This window comes from Aptenodytes patagonicus, chromosome 1 (genome assembly GCF_965638725.1).
Source record: "Aptenodytes patagonicus chromosome 1, bAptPat1.pri.cur, whole genome shotgun sequence".
NCBI classification, from domain to species: Eukaryota; Metazoa; Chordata; class Aves; order Sphenisciformes; family Spheniscidae; genus Aptenodytes; species Aptenodytes patagonicus.
The window spans coordinates 223,116,757-223,139,954 of record NC_134949.1 but is presented as its reverse complement, the minus strand read 5'-3'; the positions used below and the strand labels follow the sequence as shown (position 1 = coordinate 223,139,954).

General features: G+C 41.9%; 1 protein-coding gene across 7 annotated transcripts in view; it reads right to left on the bottom strand.

Annotated features, from left to right (window-relative positions):
* The window catches only part of TENM4 (teneurin transmembrane protein 4), a 624,775-nt gene that overhangs the window by 493,790 nt on the left and 107,787 nt on the right, over nt 1-23,198 (bottom strand). The window lies entirely within an intron of this gene.

The window sequence follows — 23,198 nt, the reverse complement described above, 5'->3', positions numbered from 1 at the left end:
AGGGATGGAACATCTCTCCTATGAGAAAAGGCTGAGAGAGTTGGGGTTGTTCAGCCTGGAGAGGAGAAGGCTTCGGGGAGACCTTATTGCAGCCTATCAGTACTTAAAGGGGGCTGTCGTGGTTTAATCTCAGTCAGCAATTAAGCACCACGCAGCCGCTCGCTCACTCCCCCCCACCCGGTGGGATGGGGGAGAGAATTGGAAGAGCACAAGTTAGAAAGACTCGTGGGTTGAGATAAAAACAGTTTAATAATTGAAATAAAATGATAATAATAATATGATAATAATAATAATAATACACAAAACAAGTGATGCACAGCACAATTGCTCACCACCCGCTGACCGATGCCCAGCCAGTCCCCGAGCAGCGGCCCCCCCGGCCAGCTTTTCCCAGTTTATGTACTGAGCATGACGTCCCATGGTATGGAATGTCCCTTTGGCCAGTTTGGGTCAGCTGTCCTGGCTGTGCCCCCTCCCAGCTTCTTGTGCCCCTCCAGCCTGCTCAGTCAGTAGAGCATGGGAAGCTGAAAAGTCCTTGGCTAGTGTAAGCATTACCTAGCAACAACTAAAACATCGGTGCATTATCAACTTTGTTCTCATCCTAAATCCAAAACACTGTACCAGCTACTAGAAAGGAAATTAACTCTATCCCTGCCGAAACCAGGACAGGGGCCTATAAGAAAGACGATATAGGCCTATAAGAAAGACTATAAGAGAGAGACTTTTTACCAAGGCCTGTAATGACAGGACAAGGGGCAATGGTTTTAAACTGAAAGAGGGTTGGTTTAGATTGGAAGAAATTTTTGATGATGAGGGTGGTGAGACACTGGCGCAGGTGTCTCAACCCAGAAAAGTTGTGGATACCCCATCCCTGGAAGTATTCAAGGTCAGCTTGGACGGGGTTTCAAGCAACCTGATCTAGTGAAAAATGTGCCTGCCCACGGCAGGGGCGTTGGACTAGATGATCTTTGACGGTCCCTTCCAACCCAAACCGTTCTATGATTCTATGATTCTATATAATTGAGGGACTGATTTAATTTCTAGCTTGAATATCTGGTAGGTGAGGACGGAAAAGACAATGTAAACTATGTATGTTATGTGACCATTTTTAAAATTTTTGGGTGGTCAAGTATTTCAAGAACTTCTTTTTGGGATGTGACACTTCCAAACAAGCAGATAAAAATAAATAAGTAAACAATGCGGAATTCAGATAAGAAGAAAAAGAAATCTTGATATAATGCCATATATAATGTGGCCAGAATGTTTCTGAACTTCAGTACAGTCCGAGGATGTCTGAAGTACTATTTCATAACAAACTGCATGTCCTCTGTATATCTGGAAAAAACAGGCATACAGTAAATGCTATAAAGAAATTCACACATCAGCTAGGGGAATAAGCACCCAGACATTTTATTTCTGATATTTTAAGTTTTGGCCCATCTCAATTAAAATCGGTTAGAAGTCAATTTCACAGCTGTTGGTTTTTAAGATCTCACAAAAATGATAATTCACTGCTAGGCAATAATTTAGTTCAGCGCAGCCATTCTCAGGATAAAGCTGACACATTTTAAGTCTCTCTCACTCTCTCTCTCCCTCCCTCATATCCATCCTTCTGTAAGCCAAGGCTGGGGAAAAGACAATAATCTTTCTTCTTGAAAAGTATGGGGAGGGAGAAGGAGATTACAGATCTGTTTAACTCACACACAGCCACATCTCACTCACATTATTTCCGAGGTATAAGGTGAACAGAAGCTGTCCTCACCTTGTCTGCTGAGATCTGAACCCTCCTTCTGCTTCACTTTGCCTACACTCAATATTGCCAGTAATAGCATCCCATGGGAAGATGAACCTGAATGCAAGTCATTCCAAGACTGGAGCTTGAGAGTTCTTTTTTATATGAAATCTTCTTTTTCTTGGTTAAAATATTTGGACTACATTTACATTTTGAAACCTATCCTAAGCACCCTCCTGAGGGATCAGAACAAGATCAGTCCTTTGGTGGAATTTGTTTTTCAAGTAAAGGTTGAAAAAATTGTGCTGGAAACCTTAGACACGTTTTCAAGTGGATAATTAAACCAGACTTTCCCCAGGGGGGGTGGCCTTCAGTGCAAGCTGGTTGCCAGTACATGTCTATTTAATAGATTGTATGTTATTTCTTTCAGGTTTATTTGGCTTGTATTTGAGTGCATGGAATTGAAAGTAAATTGGGTAATAGACATTACCTAAAGTTATACGGACTTGGATTGCTCATGTGGGTGAGAAAGATGGGGCAGAGGGGTACACAGTCCTGGACCCCCAAATGGAGCCAGAGGCTGCACCTAGACATTAGGTTAGTAGTGTGATGCAGAGCACCTCTGAAATGCAGCCAAGGGGGGGGATGCCGAGGGATGCCATAGGGTTTGCTTCACTTCTGTGAGGAATGTGGGAAGCTTTGCCCACATCTAGTGGGATTCAGATATCTTTTCAGAGCAAACCTAAGTCCAGCATTGCAAAACTTGAGCACTGACTCACTTAGCTCAGCCGGTATATTACTGACTTCTGGTAAATCTTAAGCCTATCTTTCCTTTGGGACAAAATTCACTCTATTTGTATAGCAAGTAGCAAAATGATGCCTTGATCTCAATTAGTAGCTAATGTTATATGAATGCTCATCTTTAATAACCATAGTCTACAGAGGCCTGACAAAGGGTCAGGTAAAAGAGAATCTGGATTTAGTTCAATCCTGATAAAACTGTGTTTCCAATACCAGGTCTAAACATTATCCACGTTTACCTTTCCTCTCCTAAAGACCATGATTTCAACAGTGATGAATTAACACAGCTCCCACAAAGCCAGTGGGATTATGCATGTACAGAACTAACTGATAATATCTGAAGCACATCCATTTTCTTCAACATTATTTCCACATATTCTCCCCGATGACTGGCTTCCACTCATTTTTACGTAAGTTATTAAAGTAGATCATATGCCATCTGCTTTCAACCTTACCCTCCATTACCTATGTTTGTCATGGTTAGGTTTGAAGAGGTCTACAACTGTAATTAATGTATTCTCAGTAATCTACCCAAAATGGAGACAGCCTTTGTTTTATTATGTACAACATTCTGTGCATCAAAGTATGTTTTGATGCAAATTATCAATTACTGTATCCCAATGTATCACTTGCAAAGTACTTTTAGATGGTGAGACATGAATGTCACTACAGAAACATTTCTCATTTATTTCTGATGTGGATGAACATGCCTTAACTGTAGACCACTGCTAAATTAAAAAAAAAAAAAAAGCTATTTCAAAGAGTCAAACATCTGCCCAATTCCAAAGGGCAGCATCAGAGCACTTAAACAAAAACACAGCAGGGAATTTAATCATGAGAAAACTGAAGCGAAAGAAGATTTTGTATGGGCACAGCTAGTTTTAGTTCTTTCATGGCAAAAATAAAGGGGTCAGAGAGATCAAGAGGTCACCCATTCATAGGTTAAAAAAAAAAGAACAAAAAGGACTTTCTATAGTCTACTATGCAGTGTTAGGAAATGTCCAGATCGGGGTTTCCCCACCCTGTATTCTACCCACCTTGAAGAATAAAGAAAACAAAATCCTTGGGCTTCAACCTCCCAGCCGGCTTTTATCATAATCCATATTATTCGCAAAATAGACTGGAGGTGACTTATGTGGTGACCTCTCACTACAATTCAAAACGAGTCTTAATGAACTGGGATAATTCATTCCTCCGACAGAGCTTATGGGATAAGGCAAGACCGCACTGGTGGGCTCAGCAGACTGAAATGTTAATCTTTTGTAGTCTTTGCTCCAGAGGACCCCCAGGTCAAATCCTGGTGCTGCCGAGAAGTAGCAGCGCCTTTGTTTGGAGTTGGAGAAGCATGGTTCTTGATTTCAGTGTTGCCATTCACTTTGCAGAAAGTAGTGTGTGTGTGTGTAAGTAAAAACAGCCCGTAAAATTATTTATAACCGTACAACAGAACTATCTGTTGAAAGGCAGAGAACAAAGGCTTAAAAAAAAAAGGGAGTTTAAGGAGGCTGAAATAAAAAAAAGACAGTAAGGCTGCGCTCCCAACCCACATTTGTGGTCATTGTCCTCCTCTCTGTGTCATTAAAAATCCACCGTGCCATTGCTTCAGGAGTTAGCTGGAAAGAAGCCCCAAGTGAACTGGCTTTGATTATTCATTACAAAACAGGAATGCATTTCTATTCATCCTCCAGCAGCAGCAGCAAAGTATGATTTACCTTATCAAATGTGATAGCATGTAAACATCTCTCATTTTCTCCCTTCCCTGCTCCTAGACAAGCCAGTTGCCTCTCAACTCCAGTGTATAGAGGAATCACTGGTATTCCTTGCTTCGAATCAGTAAAAATGCTGTTGAGAAAGAAAAGGATGTGTTTAAAGTTGTAGTGGAAAAGTATGGAGAGGGGAATTGAACTAAAGTTCCCAGATCCCAAGTTTCTGCCTGTCGTGGTTTAACCAGGACACTGCCCTAATCTTCCTGCTTGTGCCTTTCTTTCTCTTGGCTCTGTCAACGCTTGCCAGGCAGCAAAAACAATAAGAAGGTCCTTGGACATCTGATCAAAAACAAGAGTGAAAAAAGGAAGGTTAGAAACTGTGGGCCTGGCTGTAAATAAACTAATGGAGAAGAGTTATCAAGGAAAAGTTTAGGAGACTTACTGGGAAAAGGAGAGTGGACACAGAGTTAAAAAAAAAATTTTAAATCTGATTAAATGGATTACCATTCTCTATCTCTTTTTCAAGAAGATAGCAAGGTGGATGTACACGGGAAACAGAGCTTCCCTAATACAGTAAAAGCAAACTCCAGACTGCTAGAAAATTATATTTGGGTGGGGGAAATATACCTGGGAACTACTCATAGTCATCCTGACCTCAGCAAATCCATCCTGAATGTGGCACGTTGGTGGCCAGCAGAGACCAGCCTCCTGGCCAGGTCCAGGACTGGAGTCAGAAGACCAGAGAAAAATCTTAGTTTCTCTTAAGTCATGGAGAAATCTCTGCTAGACTTCAGTGGGGTTGGGATGTTGGACTGTAGATTGTCCCCAGTGAGATGGGTATGTGTGGCGGGAGATACTTCAAACAACTGACACGTTTCTGAATTTATTGGAAAATGATACTGGTATTGACAACTACAGCTAGACTTCTGCTTTTGAGGTCAAGGTTGATGCAGAAGGACCACTTCTGAGATCCTCTCAGTACGCACTGTCTTAAAGCCTTCCTTTTTTTTTGGTTCTTCCTTTTCCCATGTTGAACTTGAGACTGTTTGGATGATGAGCCACACTAAACACCATTAACTGCCATGGAAACTAGTCAGTTTTCAGCTGAATGTGATCAACTCACTTGTACATTATTATCGTTGTTGTTATTATTATTAATTTTTAGAAGTAGACTCTGACTAATGCACCTATGTGTGTGTATGTTATACAGAATGGAAAGACCAATTTTCCCCTCAGCTTCAGGTATAATGTTACCTTTTTCCCCTTGAGTTAATTTCTGCAAAGGGGAAAGGAGAGAAAAGTTGTTGTTTCCAGCCAGGAGAGGATTCTGGGATGGGTTTTGGGCAGGGTTAAGTGCCACATCACACCGTAGAGTCCACAGGACCCTTCCTTTCAGTGGAAACCTCAGTGAACAACCGTGATCTCTTACACAGATGCTCGGACCGGGTAACTAGGGCAGTGGGTATAAGGACCATGACAGACGCCAAAGGGCACTAGCCGCCAGAAAAAAATCCCTCCGAATTTAGTGTCAATCATCTAAAGTCAGTACATCGTGCAGACACTGTTCGCTTGCAAACATCCGAGAGCGCTGTGTGTGCCAGTGGCAAGTAGGACCAAGACTCTTTTTTATCATCTTTCTTAGTCTTTTTCCCCCTCTTATTGTTATTTCTGTTTGTACTCAGCTGCACAGCTCACAGACTTCTTCTCAAGCCTGATCCTACAACCACGTCATGAATGGAAACCCAAGCAGAACGGGAAATTGCATTTGAGTCCCCGTATTAAAAAGGCTCCTCCTTTTACTTCTGGGTAATTAAAGCTACTCATGGTTAGATTTTGTGCAGCAACAGGGAGGCATGGTTTCAACACGTTGATGATTATTTTCTTTTGCAGCCAAGCACTTGAAGTTTTCCACTGTGAAAGCAACTTGTGTCGATGCAAGCTAGTCATCTAAGTTTGAAGAATACTGCTGCTCCAAAGACTGCATTCCTGTAAAATTATAGGGAAAGAATTTTCCTCTTCTTTGTTTTTATTACCTTCCTTAAATTGGATCTGTAATAACTTTTACCCCCCAAAAAAAGAGAGAGAGGAAGAAAGAAGAATTTGTACTGTGGAGCAATATACTTGGAGAGCTCAAATAAAATATACAGCTATGTTATCTCAGAGTAATGCCCTATAATTATATCCATTCCTTTATTTCCTACAAGTTTGTGTATTACAATCCACTAAACCAAAAGGCCAGATCACTCAGCTACCTAGATCCCTTGCAGTCTACTTAGCCAAGGGTGAAATTAATTGAAATTCAATGGCAATATGCTGATTTACAAGCAAAGGTTCTTTCTCAGAGTACCATAAAAGTCTCTTTTGCTTTTGAATGGATGAGTGGTTAGATTTAGATTAGAGAACTTATATAAACACAAGAAGATAAACAGTTCCCATAGCCTTTTCTCAGATCATAAAAAATAATCGGATGCAGGGTTCGCTTTCTAAAAAGAACAGTCTACAGAAGGAAAAGTAAAGGAGCATCTTAAGCCGCTGTCACCGCACTCTAAAGTGCCCACACAATAGGTTCACTTCAGAGTGAAACCAGTTCTCCTTTTGGTTCATTTGCTGGCATTGTCTGATGGGCAGCTTTGCTCTTTGCAAATAATGGTTCAGAAATCTTGAGTGAAAGGTTCAGAGCTGGACGGAGAAGACAGTCATTCATCCGTTCCGCGATCACAAAATTCAGGCTCCTATGTGGCTTGTGAGCAAACAACTATACTGAAAGCCAGGTTGTGAGATGGGCTGCTTGCTCCCAGAACAAGTGTCTGAACTTGGGCCCTCAGAAGTATGTAACCAGAAATTTGCCCAGAGGGTCTTGTTGCCATGTCTTGTCTTTTGTGCTTCCCTCTGTCTCTGAAAGGGATTCTTTTTGATGAATGATTGCTATCTGCCACCATTCCCCTTAAGGTGAACCTTTATGCCCTTTAAACAGCATTGACTAAAGACCAGAAAGCAAAATAAAAGAAAACACCTCTGGCAGGAAGTGTTGGATGTCCAGGACGGCAAACCTGGGTCTCATTCATTGATCAGTTATTGAAAACACAAGACCACGCCCTTAAAAGCCCCTGAAGCATCACATTTAACCTCTTTCTGACTAACACGTCGAAGAAGGTGCCTTGTCAGGGATGCATTTGTAACACGAGAAACAGCTATCTCCAGATACCAGGTCTTTGTGTGAGCAGAGACCTCACACCACATCTGAGTATCCTGGTTGCTGATCCAAAAAGGAAGATGCTGTCTGTGACCCTGTACCCACCTGGCTACTCTCCCTTGCTCAGGCACCTTGACGGGAAACACTACCCCTGGCAGAAGGGTAGCGTGGATGTGGGGGGCTGAGACCACAGGGATCTTGAAGTGAGGTCAGGTCAAAATGTTGTTGCCAAAGACGTGATTGAAAAAAACAGCTTTGAACATTGAATCTGCCTTGCTAGTCATACCCAAGGTCCTTTCTCAGTCAAAAAAACCCAAACAAACCAATTAGGTTTCTCTTGACTGAAGGCTGATAAAGAGACAAGCAAAGTGAGCAGGACTTGGCCTTAACGTGTCCAATTGACTGACCTCACTAGCAAAATCAAGTTTTGTCCACTATCAACATTGCAGGGATCAGCTAAGAATGATGACCTAGGAGCTATGTGTTTCATGAAGAGCCAATATTATGTAAAACCATGTTTTCACTACAGAACCTCTATAAGAAAGAATTGGACCTTTCTGCTTGGTATTCTGATCCCAGATAGACTTCTTAGCGTTAGTGTTTCTAATTCACAGTCCCAGCCAAAGTATGCACTGGAGTAACTGAAAAGTTGTTGTATCTCTGCACTCCTTAGAGACAAGATAACCAGCACAAAATGTTCCCTTCCTCCCTCGGGTCCCCCCCACCGGATTGAGGAGCCAGTCCAGTGTGTTCCCTCGCTCACTAAATTGCCACTTAGAGGAAGACACTGCTAAACATGGTCACCTCTGGTGATCCGCCTTCTGCACAGTGATGAAGTCGTCAGGGGGCCACTAGATAAGCCAGCTAAAGAGGGTCAAGAAGGCTGTCCTCTACTTGATAGCAGCATCTTAATAGCTTTCTAAAAACAGTGGGCCATCAAGTACCCAGACAATTTAATTTCGCTTCTCAGCTGGAAAATAAGTACAGTAGTTGCTTTCATTCAGAAAAGAGAGGAAAAAGGAGAACTCATCTGCCCATTGATTCATTTTTTCACTCGTTTCCTGTGTTTACTTTGACATACAGCAAGCTGCAAACTTCCAGAAAACTTTCTAAGCCGATACATGATGACACTTTCCTCTACCCACCAGTACTTTCCTTGACACTTTTGGAAGCTCTCAGAGTGCTCGGTTATCTTGCGATGCTATAGCAAATGTCTAGATAATATTCACAGATGATAGTCATTGCATGACCGTATTTCAGCTACTCTGCCTAGTAGTGATGCAGTTAATAATGTTGATGTATGGAGTTGGGCACTTGTGTCTCCTGAAGTTTTTGAAAGAGTCCCGTGCTGAATTAGTTTTTGAATTTGGCATACATTGCAATGAAGTGAAAGCAACTCATAGTCTTTCAGAGTTTCTTGCGGACTTGGGGAGGCACTGACAGACTCACTGTTAAAGCACATTCTGTAGTGGATGATTAAACAAAAATCTGGCAATGGTCCAGCTTTTCCCAGCTTCTTCATAAATAGTTCAGGCCAGACATACTTTCATTTTATTAACTGGGTTGAAATTATATTTCATTACCCAAACAGCAGTGTTGGGAGTTTTGTGTAGGGTTTTTTTTGTGCAGCTTTTAGAAAGTTGCCAAATGACTTAGATGAAGCAGAGATTTGTTTTCTGCTTTGCTCAGTGTTCATCACAGTGGGTCTGTGGTCCCAGGGTACAACCACAGTTAAGATCCGGGCCACAGGACTCCCCACTGCAAAGCCACTGATCGCTGTGAGTTCAATGTGGATTGGCACCAGAGCAACAGACAGTCTGGAATGGCGAGAGCAAACCTGTGGTTTATCTGCCAAATTTGGGATATGTTTTATACAGTCACTTATAGTAGTTTTTGAAACATCTTTTGCTCCAGTGATGCACTTTAGCCAATGCTTTGGTATACCTACAGCTCTTCAGCCCTGCATGCTAGACTTGGTAAGCTGAAGACATGCCTATAAGTCTACAACTTCATGAAGAGGACTCCATCAGTGCTGGGATGCACGGCACTTAACCACAACAAATAATGGTTCTTACTTGCCTTGATGGAACTGTTTTGATTAGTCAATGAATGTCTGTGTAGAAATTGAAAAACTTAAATATTATTAATTATTAGGATGATCAGAATTGTCCCTTCCGGTTTTCTAATCTACAATACATGGTTTTTTTTTTTAAATTACTGAGTGTGAATGCTTTCAAATAACTAAAGACAGCTGGAAATCCCTTAAAGTGCTCCCACCAATGTTGTACTGGCAGAGTCTTTTATATTCTGTGCAACTTTGCAGGCAGAAATCTCATCAAGGTACCAAATTAAACTGTCATGCTGCTCTGTGACTCTTGAACTACTGGCACGCCCCAGCTGTAGGGCATGTTATTAATAACACCAAGTTGTCGGGAAAACAGTTTCCAGGTCATATTGTAAAGGCATCTAATTGGTAACAATGAATGACAGATTCCCTTTAAAGTTCAGGAAATAACTGGATGTGCCACACAATGATGCAAAATATAGAGACAGCCAAGATGAAGACCTAGTTTTGGCACAGCTGTACCTCACTAAGACCCTTCTCAAAAGCCAAACCAAAGTATTTGCAGAGAATCTTAAGCATCCAAATGCTTCATCTTCCAGACAGGAATTAGTTGCAGGCAGCGTAGCAGGAGAATGAATAAATAATGTGGGTCAAAGTTGATTATTATCGTTAATCTATAATAACTAGCTAACCAAACATAAAGTAAAGGTTAAATTTCTAGAGGTTTTGAGATATTATCGATAGATTTACATGACCAAATTAAGACCACCAAGCTTATACCTTAGATTATCTCTTTAACCTTTGGAGAAACAGAGGCACTGCTAGGGCATGATTCATCACATCTTAAAGGTGACATCTGCAATAGCTGTGACCCATCACTCCTTTAACAGTGCCTCTTCCTTAGCACTGAGCATAGAGCCCAAGGTGCCCAGCTTAGATGGAGACATCTAAGTTTAAGCAAGATGAATCCCAGCCTTTGAGAATGAAGGCCATGTAAGATGTCGCTCACCCAGAAAGATGGGTAGAAGGATGCACTACCTATGCACCAGGTGGATAAGTTTGATAGCCAAACTGTCTCAGACTATGACTTCTCCCTCAATGGTCACAGCTTCATGTGCAGGAATAACTAAAAAACACATAAAGCACCATTTGAATTGCTTCTTTTAATTGCTCAGCTTATTAAACCAACCTTCTACCAATTTTGCATACTAAGGTGTAACCTATAGCCATTTGGGACCTGCCTTTCAGGCAGTCTCCAGGGACAGGGCAGACACTTGGGATTTGAACGACATCTCCTGGGATAAGTGCCGAGCACGGTGTATACATCCCATGAGTGCAACATCACCTCTAGTTTGAGGACAGAAAGGGATTTAAGCAGTACATGAATGTAGCTGTATCACTCTGCAGCAGGGTGAATTTCACCCTCGGCGCCTCAGCTCATCATCTGCAAAATGATTCAGAGATGCACAGGCTCTAAGGCCAGAAGGACCTCTCACCAGCCCTTCTCAACACACAGACAAAACAGCTATTCCCAGGAGGTGGATTAAGCCTTTTTGAAAGATAGCTAATCTTGTTTTAAAGAACCAGAATGATGATGAGTCTGCCACCTCTCCTGGTAAGGTGTTGCAATGCTTAATTACCCTCACTGCTAGAAAATTGCACATTCCTTCAAGATTGAATTTGTTTAACTTCGTCTTCCAGCCAATGAATCTTGTTGTGCCTTAGTTTGCAAGACCAAAAAGACCTCCATGTCTAAAAGTTTATCTAGGCATTGGCGTCTGCATACTGAAGCCAAGTCCCTGTCAATCTGCACTTTGATAAACAGCAGACTGAACTCTTAACCTCCACATCGCATAGGCTGTGTCCCTGGATCTTATTTTTCAGCTTCCTCTCAATTCTTCGAAGCTCTCCTCCATTGCTCTCCAACTCAAAGGAGGAGAGGATAGGATGACTGCAGGGCACCCTGGGCTTGGGACACACATGGGGGATCGTGCCCGTCTGGTAGCGTTTGACCCTCAACACGTAGGATGGGAACTAAACTTGGTTGTTGGGTTTCACTTGCTGTCTTAACAACTCTCCTCTGTCTCCGTCCAAGCCTCATCAGGGCCTGCCCTTCTCTAGTTGAATCACACAGTTCTGTCTATTTTAGGGTAGATTATATGCTCTCCATATAAATATCTGATTTTTCACTGCCTCTTTCTCCAATTTTAAATGCACTTACTTTTTTTTCCCCTGAGAGCCAGAGGTTAATTGTTATATTGTGTGATTTAAAAAAAAAACCACCCTATTTATCAGGCTTAAATTTATTGTCACACACTTTCATTGGATAACTTATTTGTCTTGGTTGGTTAATATGATTCCTGCCAGGTTAAATGGAAAAACCTGATTCGTTTTCTCAGTACAAAACTTTTTCTACAGAAGTCTAACTAATCATACGCCTTTTCTCTCTGAATTACTGTTTCAATCTTCTTCCTCTTATGTAGAAAGTCTCTTCTCAACTATAGCCAATTTCATCACTTTTTTGCTACTTCTGTTCCATCAGTCTGAAGTTAATCTTGAACACGTGCAAAATTATTTCACAATATTTTAAATATTATTTTTATAGCTGGCAAACATACAATGTAATATTTTGCCTGCCTTTCTGACTGCCGTTGATCTATTACGTATAGAAGTTTTCACTCTGTGCAACCAGAATCAACTTTTTTTTACTGGGGGTGCAGGTTTGCAGGCACTCAGCAATCAGGTAATATATCAGGAAAACTCAGGAAAAAACTGCAATCAGCTTTCTCAGATTCAGGTTGTTTAAGAGCTTTGAAGTTTAGCCTTGGTTGCAACTAAAATTATGAAAGCCAGTGGCAGCAGGGCTGTAGAAATGATACATCCCATCATGAATAGTGATATGTGCTGCCCCTCTACTCTGCTCTGGTGAATCCCCACCCGGAGCACTGCATCCAGCTCTGGAGCCCTCAGCACAGGAAAGACACGGACCTGTTGGAGCGGGTCCAGAGGAGGGCCACAAAGATGATCAGGGGGATGGAACACCTCTGCTATGGAGAAAGGCTGAGAGAGTTGGGGTTGTTCAGCCTGGAGAAGAGAAGGCTCCGGGGAGACCTTATTGCAGCCTCTCAGTACTTAAAGGGGGCTTATAAGAAAGATGGGGACAGAGTTTTTAGTAGGGCCTGTTGAGATAAGACAAGAGGTAGTGGTTTTAAAGTAAAAGAGGGTAGATTCAGACTAGATTTAAGAAAGAAATGTTTTACGCTGAGGGTGGTGAGACACTGGCCCAGGTTGCCCAGAGAGGTGGTGGATGCCCCATCCCTGGAAACTTTCAAGGTCAGGTTGGACGGGGCTCTGAGCAACCTGCTCTAGTTGAAGATGTCCCTGCTCATTGCAGGGGGGTTGGATTAGATGAGCTTTAGAGGTCCCTTCCAACCCAAACTATTCTATGATTCTATGATTCTATAAGGTGGGAAGAAGGCAGTTTTTTGCATAAGAAGGGGGTGCCCATTCTAGTATTTTTGCCACTTACCTGAGCAAGGGGGGGAAAAAAAACAAAAAGAAAAACTCCTGAAGAATTAGTCATCAGATCAGGTGAGATTGCATCTGCAAAATCTGCACAGTACCAATTCCCGGAAAGTGCTGGCAGCAACACAAACCTGACTGGGGCCCTGCAACTCTAATCAGCTTCACGAAGCTGTGGGCATCGCTGCGAAAGCTGTGCCTTGCAGGAGCAAAGCCGTGATCACAGTGATGGATGATTCCCCAACTGCTGCTACAGGCACTGAAAGAGGGGTTTCAGAAAGGCAGGAGACAGGTTCTGGGGAGGGGAGGGATGGAAAAGGAGACAGTGGATAAATACATAAATAAAACCTGAGGAAGACAGGCTGAGGGACTGATAACCAAGTGGGGCTACAGGTTGTAACTGGCAAAAGAATGCTTCTAAGTCACGACATGAATAGACATCTATGTACAAAAGAGGAAAGGGGGTAAGGAGGAAGAGGGAAAAGATTAAGATGGAAGTGGAAATGGAAAAAAAAAAAAAAAAGAAATAAATACCTGGACAGCAGAAAGAGTGGTGTTCGTGAAAAAATGTACTAGTGCCGAAAGGTCATGGGTAAACAGTAAAAGTGGTAAATGTAAATTCTGGATATCTAGATTTGGTAAGAATAGTCTCATTTCCATTGGACAAATGAGAAACTAAGGGCTGGTGGAAAAGGGATACTTAAGAAAAAGATCTAGGTTCTCTCTTTACGCTGACAATGCCTCTGCCAATATGCAGCCATGGGCAAGCTATTTTAATATTGTGAGTCTCATTTCTGTTTTGCATAAATGATAGCCGTGTCAGGCACACCAAACAGTTCATAGATGTTACTTATGTCCACACAGTATAATTTTGAAAGTACTTTACCGTTATGGGACAATTAAGCATCACAACAGCACAGGGAATAAATTGTATCATTGTTGTTTTTAGAAACAGGGAAAGTAAGGCACAAGAAATGTAAGATCAGAAATCTGGCATCCACGCACATGTTAAAATCAATAGTTCAAGGCTCCTAATTTAGACTGGGTGCCTGATTGTTCAGCAGTTCATTGCAATAGTGTGGAAACAGGATTTCCCTAGCATGGGATTCCTGCTTTACTTTAAAAAATGCCGAGAATGTAAAACAGGAATTTCTGTAGTTCTAACACAAGTGATCACAGTCTGACACTGCATCTTTCTTAACACTGTCAATACCCGTTGCCTCCTGCAGAAGCTAAACCAGCTTGGATTTTAGCTGCAAGCCTCTCTCCAGTATTTCCAAAGCTCACCGGCCCCAGTGACCCCGAAAGCCAGCACTTCACGTCCACATTTCCCAGACAGCCAGCATGAACTCAGCCTTGCTGCAACCAGCATCCTGGCCCTCCTATGAGCAATTCTGGGCTCTCTCATCTGCCCAGAGTCTTTCTGCAGATTTTTCCTGCTGGGGTAGACTGAATACCACAGGCAGAATAGCAAAACGTACCTAAGGCAGGAGGTAAGTGCCCCTTTGCATGTGCTTCAAAGCAAGAGCACTCCTGTGGTTTTCTGCCCTCCACCACCCCCTGCAGCTCTAGAGCTGGTTCAGGGCCAAACCTGGCCTAAAACCCCTGTCCTCAACCTCTTTCTTGCTCATGGGAATAAAAATTGCCCACGAGGACTAACACAGGTGAACGCAGGTCACCTAACACAGGTCAAGCATATTCATGGCATCACCTCTCCCTGATAATTTCCCCACCCAGACTTCCAGGTTGCTAAACGACGTTGTGTGATTGAGCTCACTCTACATGCAAATGCATGATCGAAAGACACTGAGCAGGCTGTTAAACAAAGATCCCAGTTATGAGCACCAGGATATCATCCTGGAATATCATATCCAGGAATATCATCCTGGATATCATATAAGGCAGGAAGCAAATGGCCTCCCTTCGCCTTGCCACTCACTGCAGGCCAAAGTACCCACCTTTGTGTACACACACGCTGGGCACCACTGCCTTAATGACAGAGGATGAAAACTTACGCTACACTCAGGTAATGTGCATTAAAGAGGTTTTATCTGCTGCAAATAAATGCCACTTTACCATCTTTTTAGTATTTTAAAAAGTTCTTCCTTAAAAAACATGGGCTTGATTTACTGGCATTAAATAAAGAAAAGATCTGGAGAGGCATCTATCTATCCTTCCATCCATCTATCATTAGATGTAATTTAATACTTAATGACATTTGTGATCATCATGCCATGCTTGTAATTGAAAATGAATAATTGAAATTCCAATTACCACAGGGGTCAACGTAAGGGGAATTCGTATAGTAACTTGCTAGGCAATAGCCTAAATTTGCAGTCATGTTAGGACTGCAAACAATATGTCTCATTCTTCAATTATTTATTGGGAAATGTCGTCTTAACTTCTCTTAGCTATTTCTGCGAACAGTCAGGGCATTGTCCTGAAAGACAGAAAATCTAGACTTCCTCATGCTCATTCAGCATCTAGCTGGAGAGTCTTGGATCAGCACTCCTGTGGGGCTCCCCAGTGACATCTATCCTCACCAGAGCAACTGAAGGTACCACCGGCAGACCAAATGCGTTTCAATACCGGCCATACATCTTTCTGCATGGGGGAAATGGCAAGAAAGCATAGAGCTGCACAGGACCAAGAATAGATGATACCAGTGGAACTAGCCCTAAATAATCAATCCTGGGCTTCAAACAACATCCAGTGGCAAATCACCAATGTAACAAAAGAGACTCATTTTCAGGCCATTATCTGCTTGCAGTACAAGGAACTTTTCTGGCTTTCTCAGAAATTTGATCCCCTAATGACTGCAGAAAGGGCATCAGGACAGAAAATAATTACAGTCTGTCAGACAGTCTGGCATTCAACCTTCCACATGGTCCAGCAGACGGTGTCAAAGATTTGACCTCAAGGGGGTTTAAAGCACATTGTCAGAAAATACTCATCTAAATGGTCTACAGAGCATCCTACAGCTGATCAATGTCTTAAGTGAGCAATACTTAGCAGCTGGAATGTGTTTGATTAGTACATCTAACCCCTGATTGATTTGTATTCTAAATAATTAATTGCCTTGTTCGTGGGGGAACAAAATAAAACTTTAATAAGTGACAAGGATCTCAGTGTCTCTGTAGCAGGCTACAAGGATGTTAGCTCTGCTTTTCACTAGTCGGTTTAAAATTCACATATGAAACCACCTGTATTTCCACCCAGAGTTGCAGAATTTCGCTGCTTTCCTAATACCAAAGAATTTGGCTCAGTGGCCATTTCCCTTAAACTTGCTTCGCTTCCAGGAATTTTACATATTACTTTCACTTATCTTTTAATCCAGCTGATCTTTTTACAAAGGTGTGACAGTTTCAGGTATTAAAACTCAAACCCATGTCTTTAAAATAAGCTATGAATACAGCATATATTCATATTGGGTTTTTTTTTTTATAGGCTGCTGAACATCCCTCACTAGACATCTGAGTATAAGCTAGTCTCCCTTGGTTTTTCTTTGCAACCAGTGGAAACAGGCACCTCCAGAAGGCAACTGATCTGATCTGTCTTAAGATGCATCTCTTTTAAGTGCCTGGGTTTGTGCAGTGACTCCTATCCAACGTGTTAGGCTCTATGTGCCCAAACAAATCACACGGTGCCTTTGACCAAGAAGCTGTGGAGTGATTCTGACAACCTGCTGCAGATCCAGGCTCACAGGTAGAAAAGGACATGCAGCCTATGTTAACCAGCTCCAGCAGGAGGTTGATATACAGTCCTTCGTTAATAAAATCTGGAGGGACTGATTATTTCTGCAAGCACTGAAATGTGTGCACAGCCTGGCCTGAAATGCAAACAAGGTGGACTGGAATGATTTACATGCCTTCTACAGAGATCCCAGGCTGAAGGGCAAAGGAGAATCAGGCTACGGTCTAGTCCTCACCCATCCTGTAATGCCCTTCTGGCCTTGTCCGATATAAGCAAATGCCACTTTTTATAGAAGGAAAAGGGAACTGAAGATTCTGAGGGAACTACCTGGGAAAGGCTCATCTGAGACCAGAAATCACCCTCGTGTGACTAAGGGTCTCCCTCCTCCCCTCTCTCTGCCAGCAGCATTGGTTGCCCCCAACTCCAACCTCAGTCCATTACACGCTCTCTCACCAAGACCTAGATTAATCTTTGCAGCAAATAAATATATATTTCCTAAATATTCCTAAGTATCTGCACCACAGGATATACGTTAGTGCTCCTCCCCATATGGCATTCTGTTATCCTGTCCTGGTCTGGGTCTCTTGGCAGTATTGACATCCTGGATCCGAGGCACCAAAGGGCCAGCCACTCCACCGGGGCACTCAGGTCCTGATTTTTTTTAGGTGAAAGGAACAGGCCTTTCAAAATTCAACTAACATCCTTTTATCTTTGGCCCACCAATGCCACCGCAGGAGACACAACATGGCCAAGCTAAAGTGTTGATCCCCCATACTGAGCCACCCCCTTCCACTGCAGGTCCATGGCATGGAAGAAGTTCTATATTTCAATCTCAACTTTAAAATCTCTTGGTGTATAAATGGTAATGTCTTAAAACGGTCTTCGTATTGTTTGAGCCTGTGCTTTTCCGGTCAGCACTACCACATTGCCAGGCAGGTCACAGTGTTGTTATTAGCGTCAGATTTATAAGGACCATCAGTAGGTGAAGTGTCCTTGGAGAGGCTTTTTAAACAAACCTGATTTCAGCTTATGGAACCAGACCATCATTATGTCTCTCACCAACCAAAGAATGTGTGTTTACACAAGAGGAGGCCACGGGTCAGAGGCAGAGAGCAGAAACACAGACAGTGCAAATCAATATTTTTAGATAGTTTACTGTTAAATAAACTGTAAGGCCAGGTCCAGCTGGTTTGAATCAGCTTCACCACTCTTGGTATCAATGGAAGAAGGACCGTTTACTTGTATCGGAGTTAGGGATCTCAGCACAGTTATCTCGATAAACTTCTGGCTGGAAAACCTCACAGCTTCTCTAATTAGTTACTTACTGAGAACATGGAAGACGTATTGAGCTTCTTGGCTTACAAATAAAGCAATTAAATAGTAGTTTAGAAATAAGGGTAAGATCAAACATTTAAGTTCTCAGACCCTTTGAATAATCAGGGACTGGTGTGTGTCAAACAGGTCACGAGATTGGAAAGACCTGTATTACGATCAAGAAAAGCAGTTCCTCCATCTCCTGCCTCTCATCCCAGGGTCCTGCCCTCTGGATGCAGCATTCCATCCCTCCGATGCACAGCAAAGGCCAAAAGGCAAAAAGCTTGAGAGCAGAGAAACAGAAACAGATGCCGACCCATTGGTTGACAAATTTAGGCAACCTTTTCCTACATTGCTGTAAGGTTGGCTGTAATGGCATGGCGGGGTGGAAGAGTTGCCTTCGCTCTGCTGCAGAGGGCAAAAGGAGTTTTGAGTCCAGCCACAAGAAACGTCACGCAGAATAAAGTTCCTGCCAGGCTTGGCAGCGATGGCGTCAGGTTTGTTCACCTGTTTCCTTGTGAGTCATGTCCAACTTTTGAACATGCATTTCCATGAGTATCCAACACAGCCTGAGGTGGGAACTAATGAGAGACCTGTTTTTGACGTGTGTTGATGTACACAGCGCTGTTGCCTAGCACAGATGCTGCTTTGCACGTATTTCTGCACACTGGATTTGTAAGTCAACGAGGGCCCTGGCTCAGCAACGCTCACTTGGGAACTCCCCACTCCAGGCTCTGAATTCTGCCAATACCCCGCACAGCTTTCATGAATACATTAAATGCCTATAGATCATCTACCTTCTGGGAGGATTACTATAAGCCTTGTCTGATAATATAGCCAAAGAATTACAAAAATTCAATTTTTTTAACCAGTGAAGCTTACAATGAGGCTTTTTTTAACCTCCGAGCTATCATGTCTTCTTCTTCCCTTCTCAGCTTTCACATATTACTTAGTAAAGTTTAGTCTTTCATTTACTTTTTTCCTCATTAAAATAAAATTGATTTTGTTTACTAATTAAGACACACAAACTCAAAGAAACAATCAAGTTACCTGAAGGCTAAATATTACAAATAGTTCTACTCTCCTTTCCCTTGAAAACCAAAACACTTGCTTTTTAATTCTCTTTTAAATCATAATGGTAAATGTTGATTCAAAAGCTCAATTACACATAACTCCAATAGGAATTTGATTAATTCATCTCACACGACAAAAATCTAGCCAGGATATGTGTCTGATGGCTGCATTTTTAATCATTATTATTAGGAGAAAATATTTATGCTATAGTAAAATACAAAATTCCTGATGGGAATTACTATTATTACTCCTTCAATTCTCCTGCAACAAGCATTCTCGATATCCGTGTGTAATAAGATATAGTCTTACACCACTTAGTTGAATCTAATAATCAAACTATTCCACAGCGGACACCTTATTGACTTCTGCTCTGCTGGCTTTTTGTTATTGCTGTCTTCGTTATCTTTTCATTTCCCAGTTTTTCCTATATATTTTCAGGGCAGCATTCCCGTACAGAGGACCTCATTCAAGCAGTCACTCCAACCAGCATAAGTTCGTGCATGAGGATGCACTTTGGCTCCAGTTTAAAAGAAAGTAGGAACGTATTTCACTGCAAAATTAAAACAAATACCAAGCACTATCATTAGTGTTTGATCTTACTTCAGTAACGCGTGTTACAGCCATTGATTTATGGTACTAAAGGAGTTTTGCAAGACTCTGGCTTTGTTTCCCATTTTGATTCACAAGCTGAATCCCAAAAAATCAAAAAGGAGCATCTATATCTTGGGCTGACCTGAATGGGCTTTCTTACTATTTTTCTTTTCACTAACAAAGCAGCTGCAAAATTGAACAGGAAAAAAAAAAAAAAAAAAAGAAGAAAAAAGGAGTGGGATCAACTGAAACGTTTTACTTGGACTGAAATATCATATTTTCCTTTGTAGAGGTTGGATTTTTCCTTCTTTCTTTTACATTTTTATTTCTTTAGGCCAACAAGCTTAAAACAACAGTTTCTACCAAGCCACTGGAATCTTTCATGTCAATGTTTTTCTAATTTTCATTTTTTCTTCTCTGGGGGAGAGAGCTGCTAAAATATATGGATGTCACACCACACTATACAGCAAAAAACCTACTCCCAAATATTATACCCAATTCTATTTATATGACCATTTTACCATAAGATCAGGACATACCAGCAGCAGCAGCAAGGAATTAAGACTCACACAGACTCAGTACAAATTCATCCTCTCTATCTTTTAGCAGAGAAAGGATGAACTTAAGGTAAGAGAGTCGTCTCCTCACACTTCCTCTGCAACAGCCATTTTCAACCTTTATTCTTCTGCGACCTCCTATGGATTTTCCACTGCAGCAAGGACCTCTGTGTCATGTCTAAAAGTCCACTAAATATGGTTTGGTTTTTTTTTTTTTTGGTTACCTTTTGAGTTCTCAGGATTTAGAGAGTCCCAGCTGTCTCCAGAAAGAGAGCGGAGGATGTCACTAAAGTGAGTATGTCACGTAGGCTCTGCCCACATTCACAGCTTAAGAACTGAAATTATTTGGTTCATCTCAACTTGTGGTTCATAGGTTGGCCAGCCCTCCTCAGCCTGAGTATCTATAACCTTTCAGTAACTCTCTCTTTGTTCTTCTAAGACATGGACAACGGTGCATCGCCCTGTTCCCTGCTTTTTTATGCAGTAACATATTGACCCAAACTTTCACAAAAGAAATAGAAGATCTAGGGTCAAAACCTGCTTCTGCGAACAGAGGTGAGAAAGGGTTTCTGCTAACACAGGACCTAACCTCTTCGCTATTGAGTGATCTCAGAACCCGTTTAAAGGCTTTGTAGAAGGGGATGCTCTTTTTCCTTCTTGTTGAAGTTTTTCACCTTTGCAGGCAAGAATGCAAGGCAGCCAAGCTACCTGAAAGAATGGGATCATTGCTTTGTAGCCTAGTAGTTAGAAGACTAATCTGCAGCCCTGATTTCTCACCCAAGGAACGGTGTCTTTCCTGCACAGTGGAGCAATGCCAGCATGAGTGATAGAGAGAGATCCCATGCAGATAGGAAGGAAACTCGTATAACTTTAGTCATCTCCAGTGTCCATCCAAACTTGTCACCCTCAGCTCCCTTTCTAATCCCCAGAGTGAAGCAGACATTTTTAGGGCACATATTATGTGGTTTTATTTTAGGCGTGTCTTTTTAAATGAAAAGATTGCACCCTGGATGTGCTTGTTTCTCTCCATTGACTAAAAAAACCACCTGTGGTGATTGTCTCAGCTGTGAATATCTACATTTGATCAGATGCACCTAATCCAGGCTGTTTTTCTGTAGACTTTGTCATCATCTTTTCCAAACAAAACTTGCATTTCGTTAAGAAATCTTTCATACTATCTCAAAACGAAACGTCTATAAAATCCAGGCTGAAAAAAAAAAATCAAATTAAAACCTCCTGGTTTTAGACATTCATGTCCCAGAATAGACCCTGAAATCTAACCACCGCTATTTGGGCAGCCAGAGGGAGAAACAGACTATAAACAAAACTGAAACAGATTTTATTGATTTTTCCCCATGCAGACTAAGCCGCATGCAAAATCAAAATCAAACACAGAATATCAATAACTAACAACAAGTCAAGTGCATTTTCAAATGAATTCCCTCTCCATGGTCTAAGGCATTCCTGCGATAAGTCAGATTAAGAAAGATACCTGCAAGTTATGATTTGAAGTGGATTATGTTCCTTTAAGGATTCATTTCAATATGTTTTCATGCTGATTACCTTGATGGAATAAAGAAAGTTATATTACCCAAAAGCAGTCAGCCAGGCATAGTTCTCTGTTGCCTGCATATCGTAACGGTAAAATGTTTTTTCTCACAGCAAAAGAGCTACCATGAGGCTCTCGTTCTTGCTCCAATACCTAACCCCTTTCCCCTGAGCTGTGTGTACGCATTTCCAGCTTACTGAGCTATGGTACCCCACCACATCAGGGCTCTGACTCCAAGAGCTGACTCACAATTAGGGTTTAACCTAGCAAGTTTTGGCAAAAATTGAGGGCAGGCCAGGGATATACACTTACACTTACTGTGAACTACTCCATAGATAGGGTAGGATTCATCTCTCATTAAACTTTGGATGTTGAGGATGTCTTCACACGAGCTAGCCACCCTCAACTCCTTTTAATGTTGATGGAAAGAAACTACTACTACTGTCTCCTTCCAGCTGGGATGGACCCCAGCCTAGGAGTGCATCTTAGGATAGAGCCAAGCTAATACAGCTCATGAGTTGCTGCAACATGACTGTCTTGTGCTCCGAATATATCCTGTCTGTGCAAAAAGATGCTTGTACTGGGGCGACTCCTTTCTCATGAATTGGCTTGCTGAAGAACGGCTAACTGAATAACTCAAGTTGCAATGAAGACACAGCCTATATTTGTGAACCGCAAATCCCTCTAATATTACTTGGAAGGAAAACTTCTAAAGTATTTTATTACAGTCCCAGACTCTGTATATAGTTCTTGCTGGACTGCTTATGTATCTTGCATTTTAAATTCCCTGGAATTTTTCATACAAATAAGTATCATAAAGAAAGAACAATTCAATTTACATTTGGTGGGGTTCAAAAGTTGCTGTAATTGAATGATAATTTGCCATGAAGCATGGATGTGAGTCCTCATGTTTGCCTCTTGACCTGAAAGGATACGGCTAGTGAAAATGTCTAGCCGATAATTACTGCTAGGCTAACCCTGAGGCTTGGCTATTATTCACAGGTCAATCTCTCTAAGATAATTCCCAGGATAATATTACTGAGGAACTCGCTCCTCCCTGCATAATGCAACACCTGCCTCTGTCGTGAAAGCCCAAGGATGGGGAGCTGAGCTTTGCCTCTTCTTTGGTGTCTTCATTAAGCTTTCTTGTGGGACAGAGGACAGAAGCAGCAAAACGGGAGAATAAGGGAAACGTCACCTTGCAATAGAGAACCTGGGGAGATTTAATTTTCGTTACTTATCAGGGCTATGACTTCTCACAGGGTGCGTAAAGATGAGGAACACACAAATTCTCATGTCACACAACAGGATCAGGTGTTGCTGTTGGAGAAAGGAAGGGGACTGGTTTGAATTTGAAATTTTTCAAATGAGGGTAGTGAACCACTGGCCCAGGTTGCCCAGAGA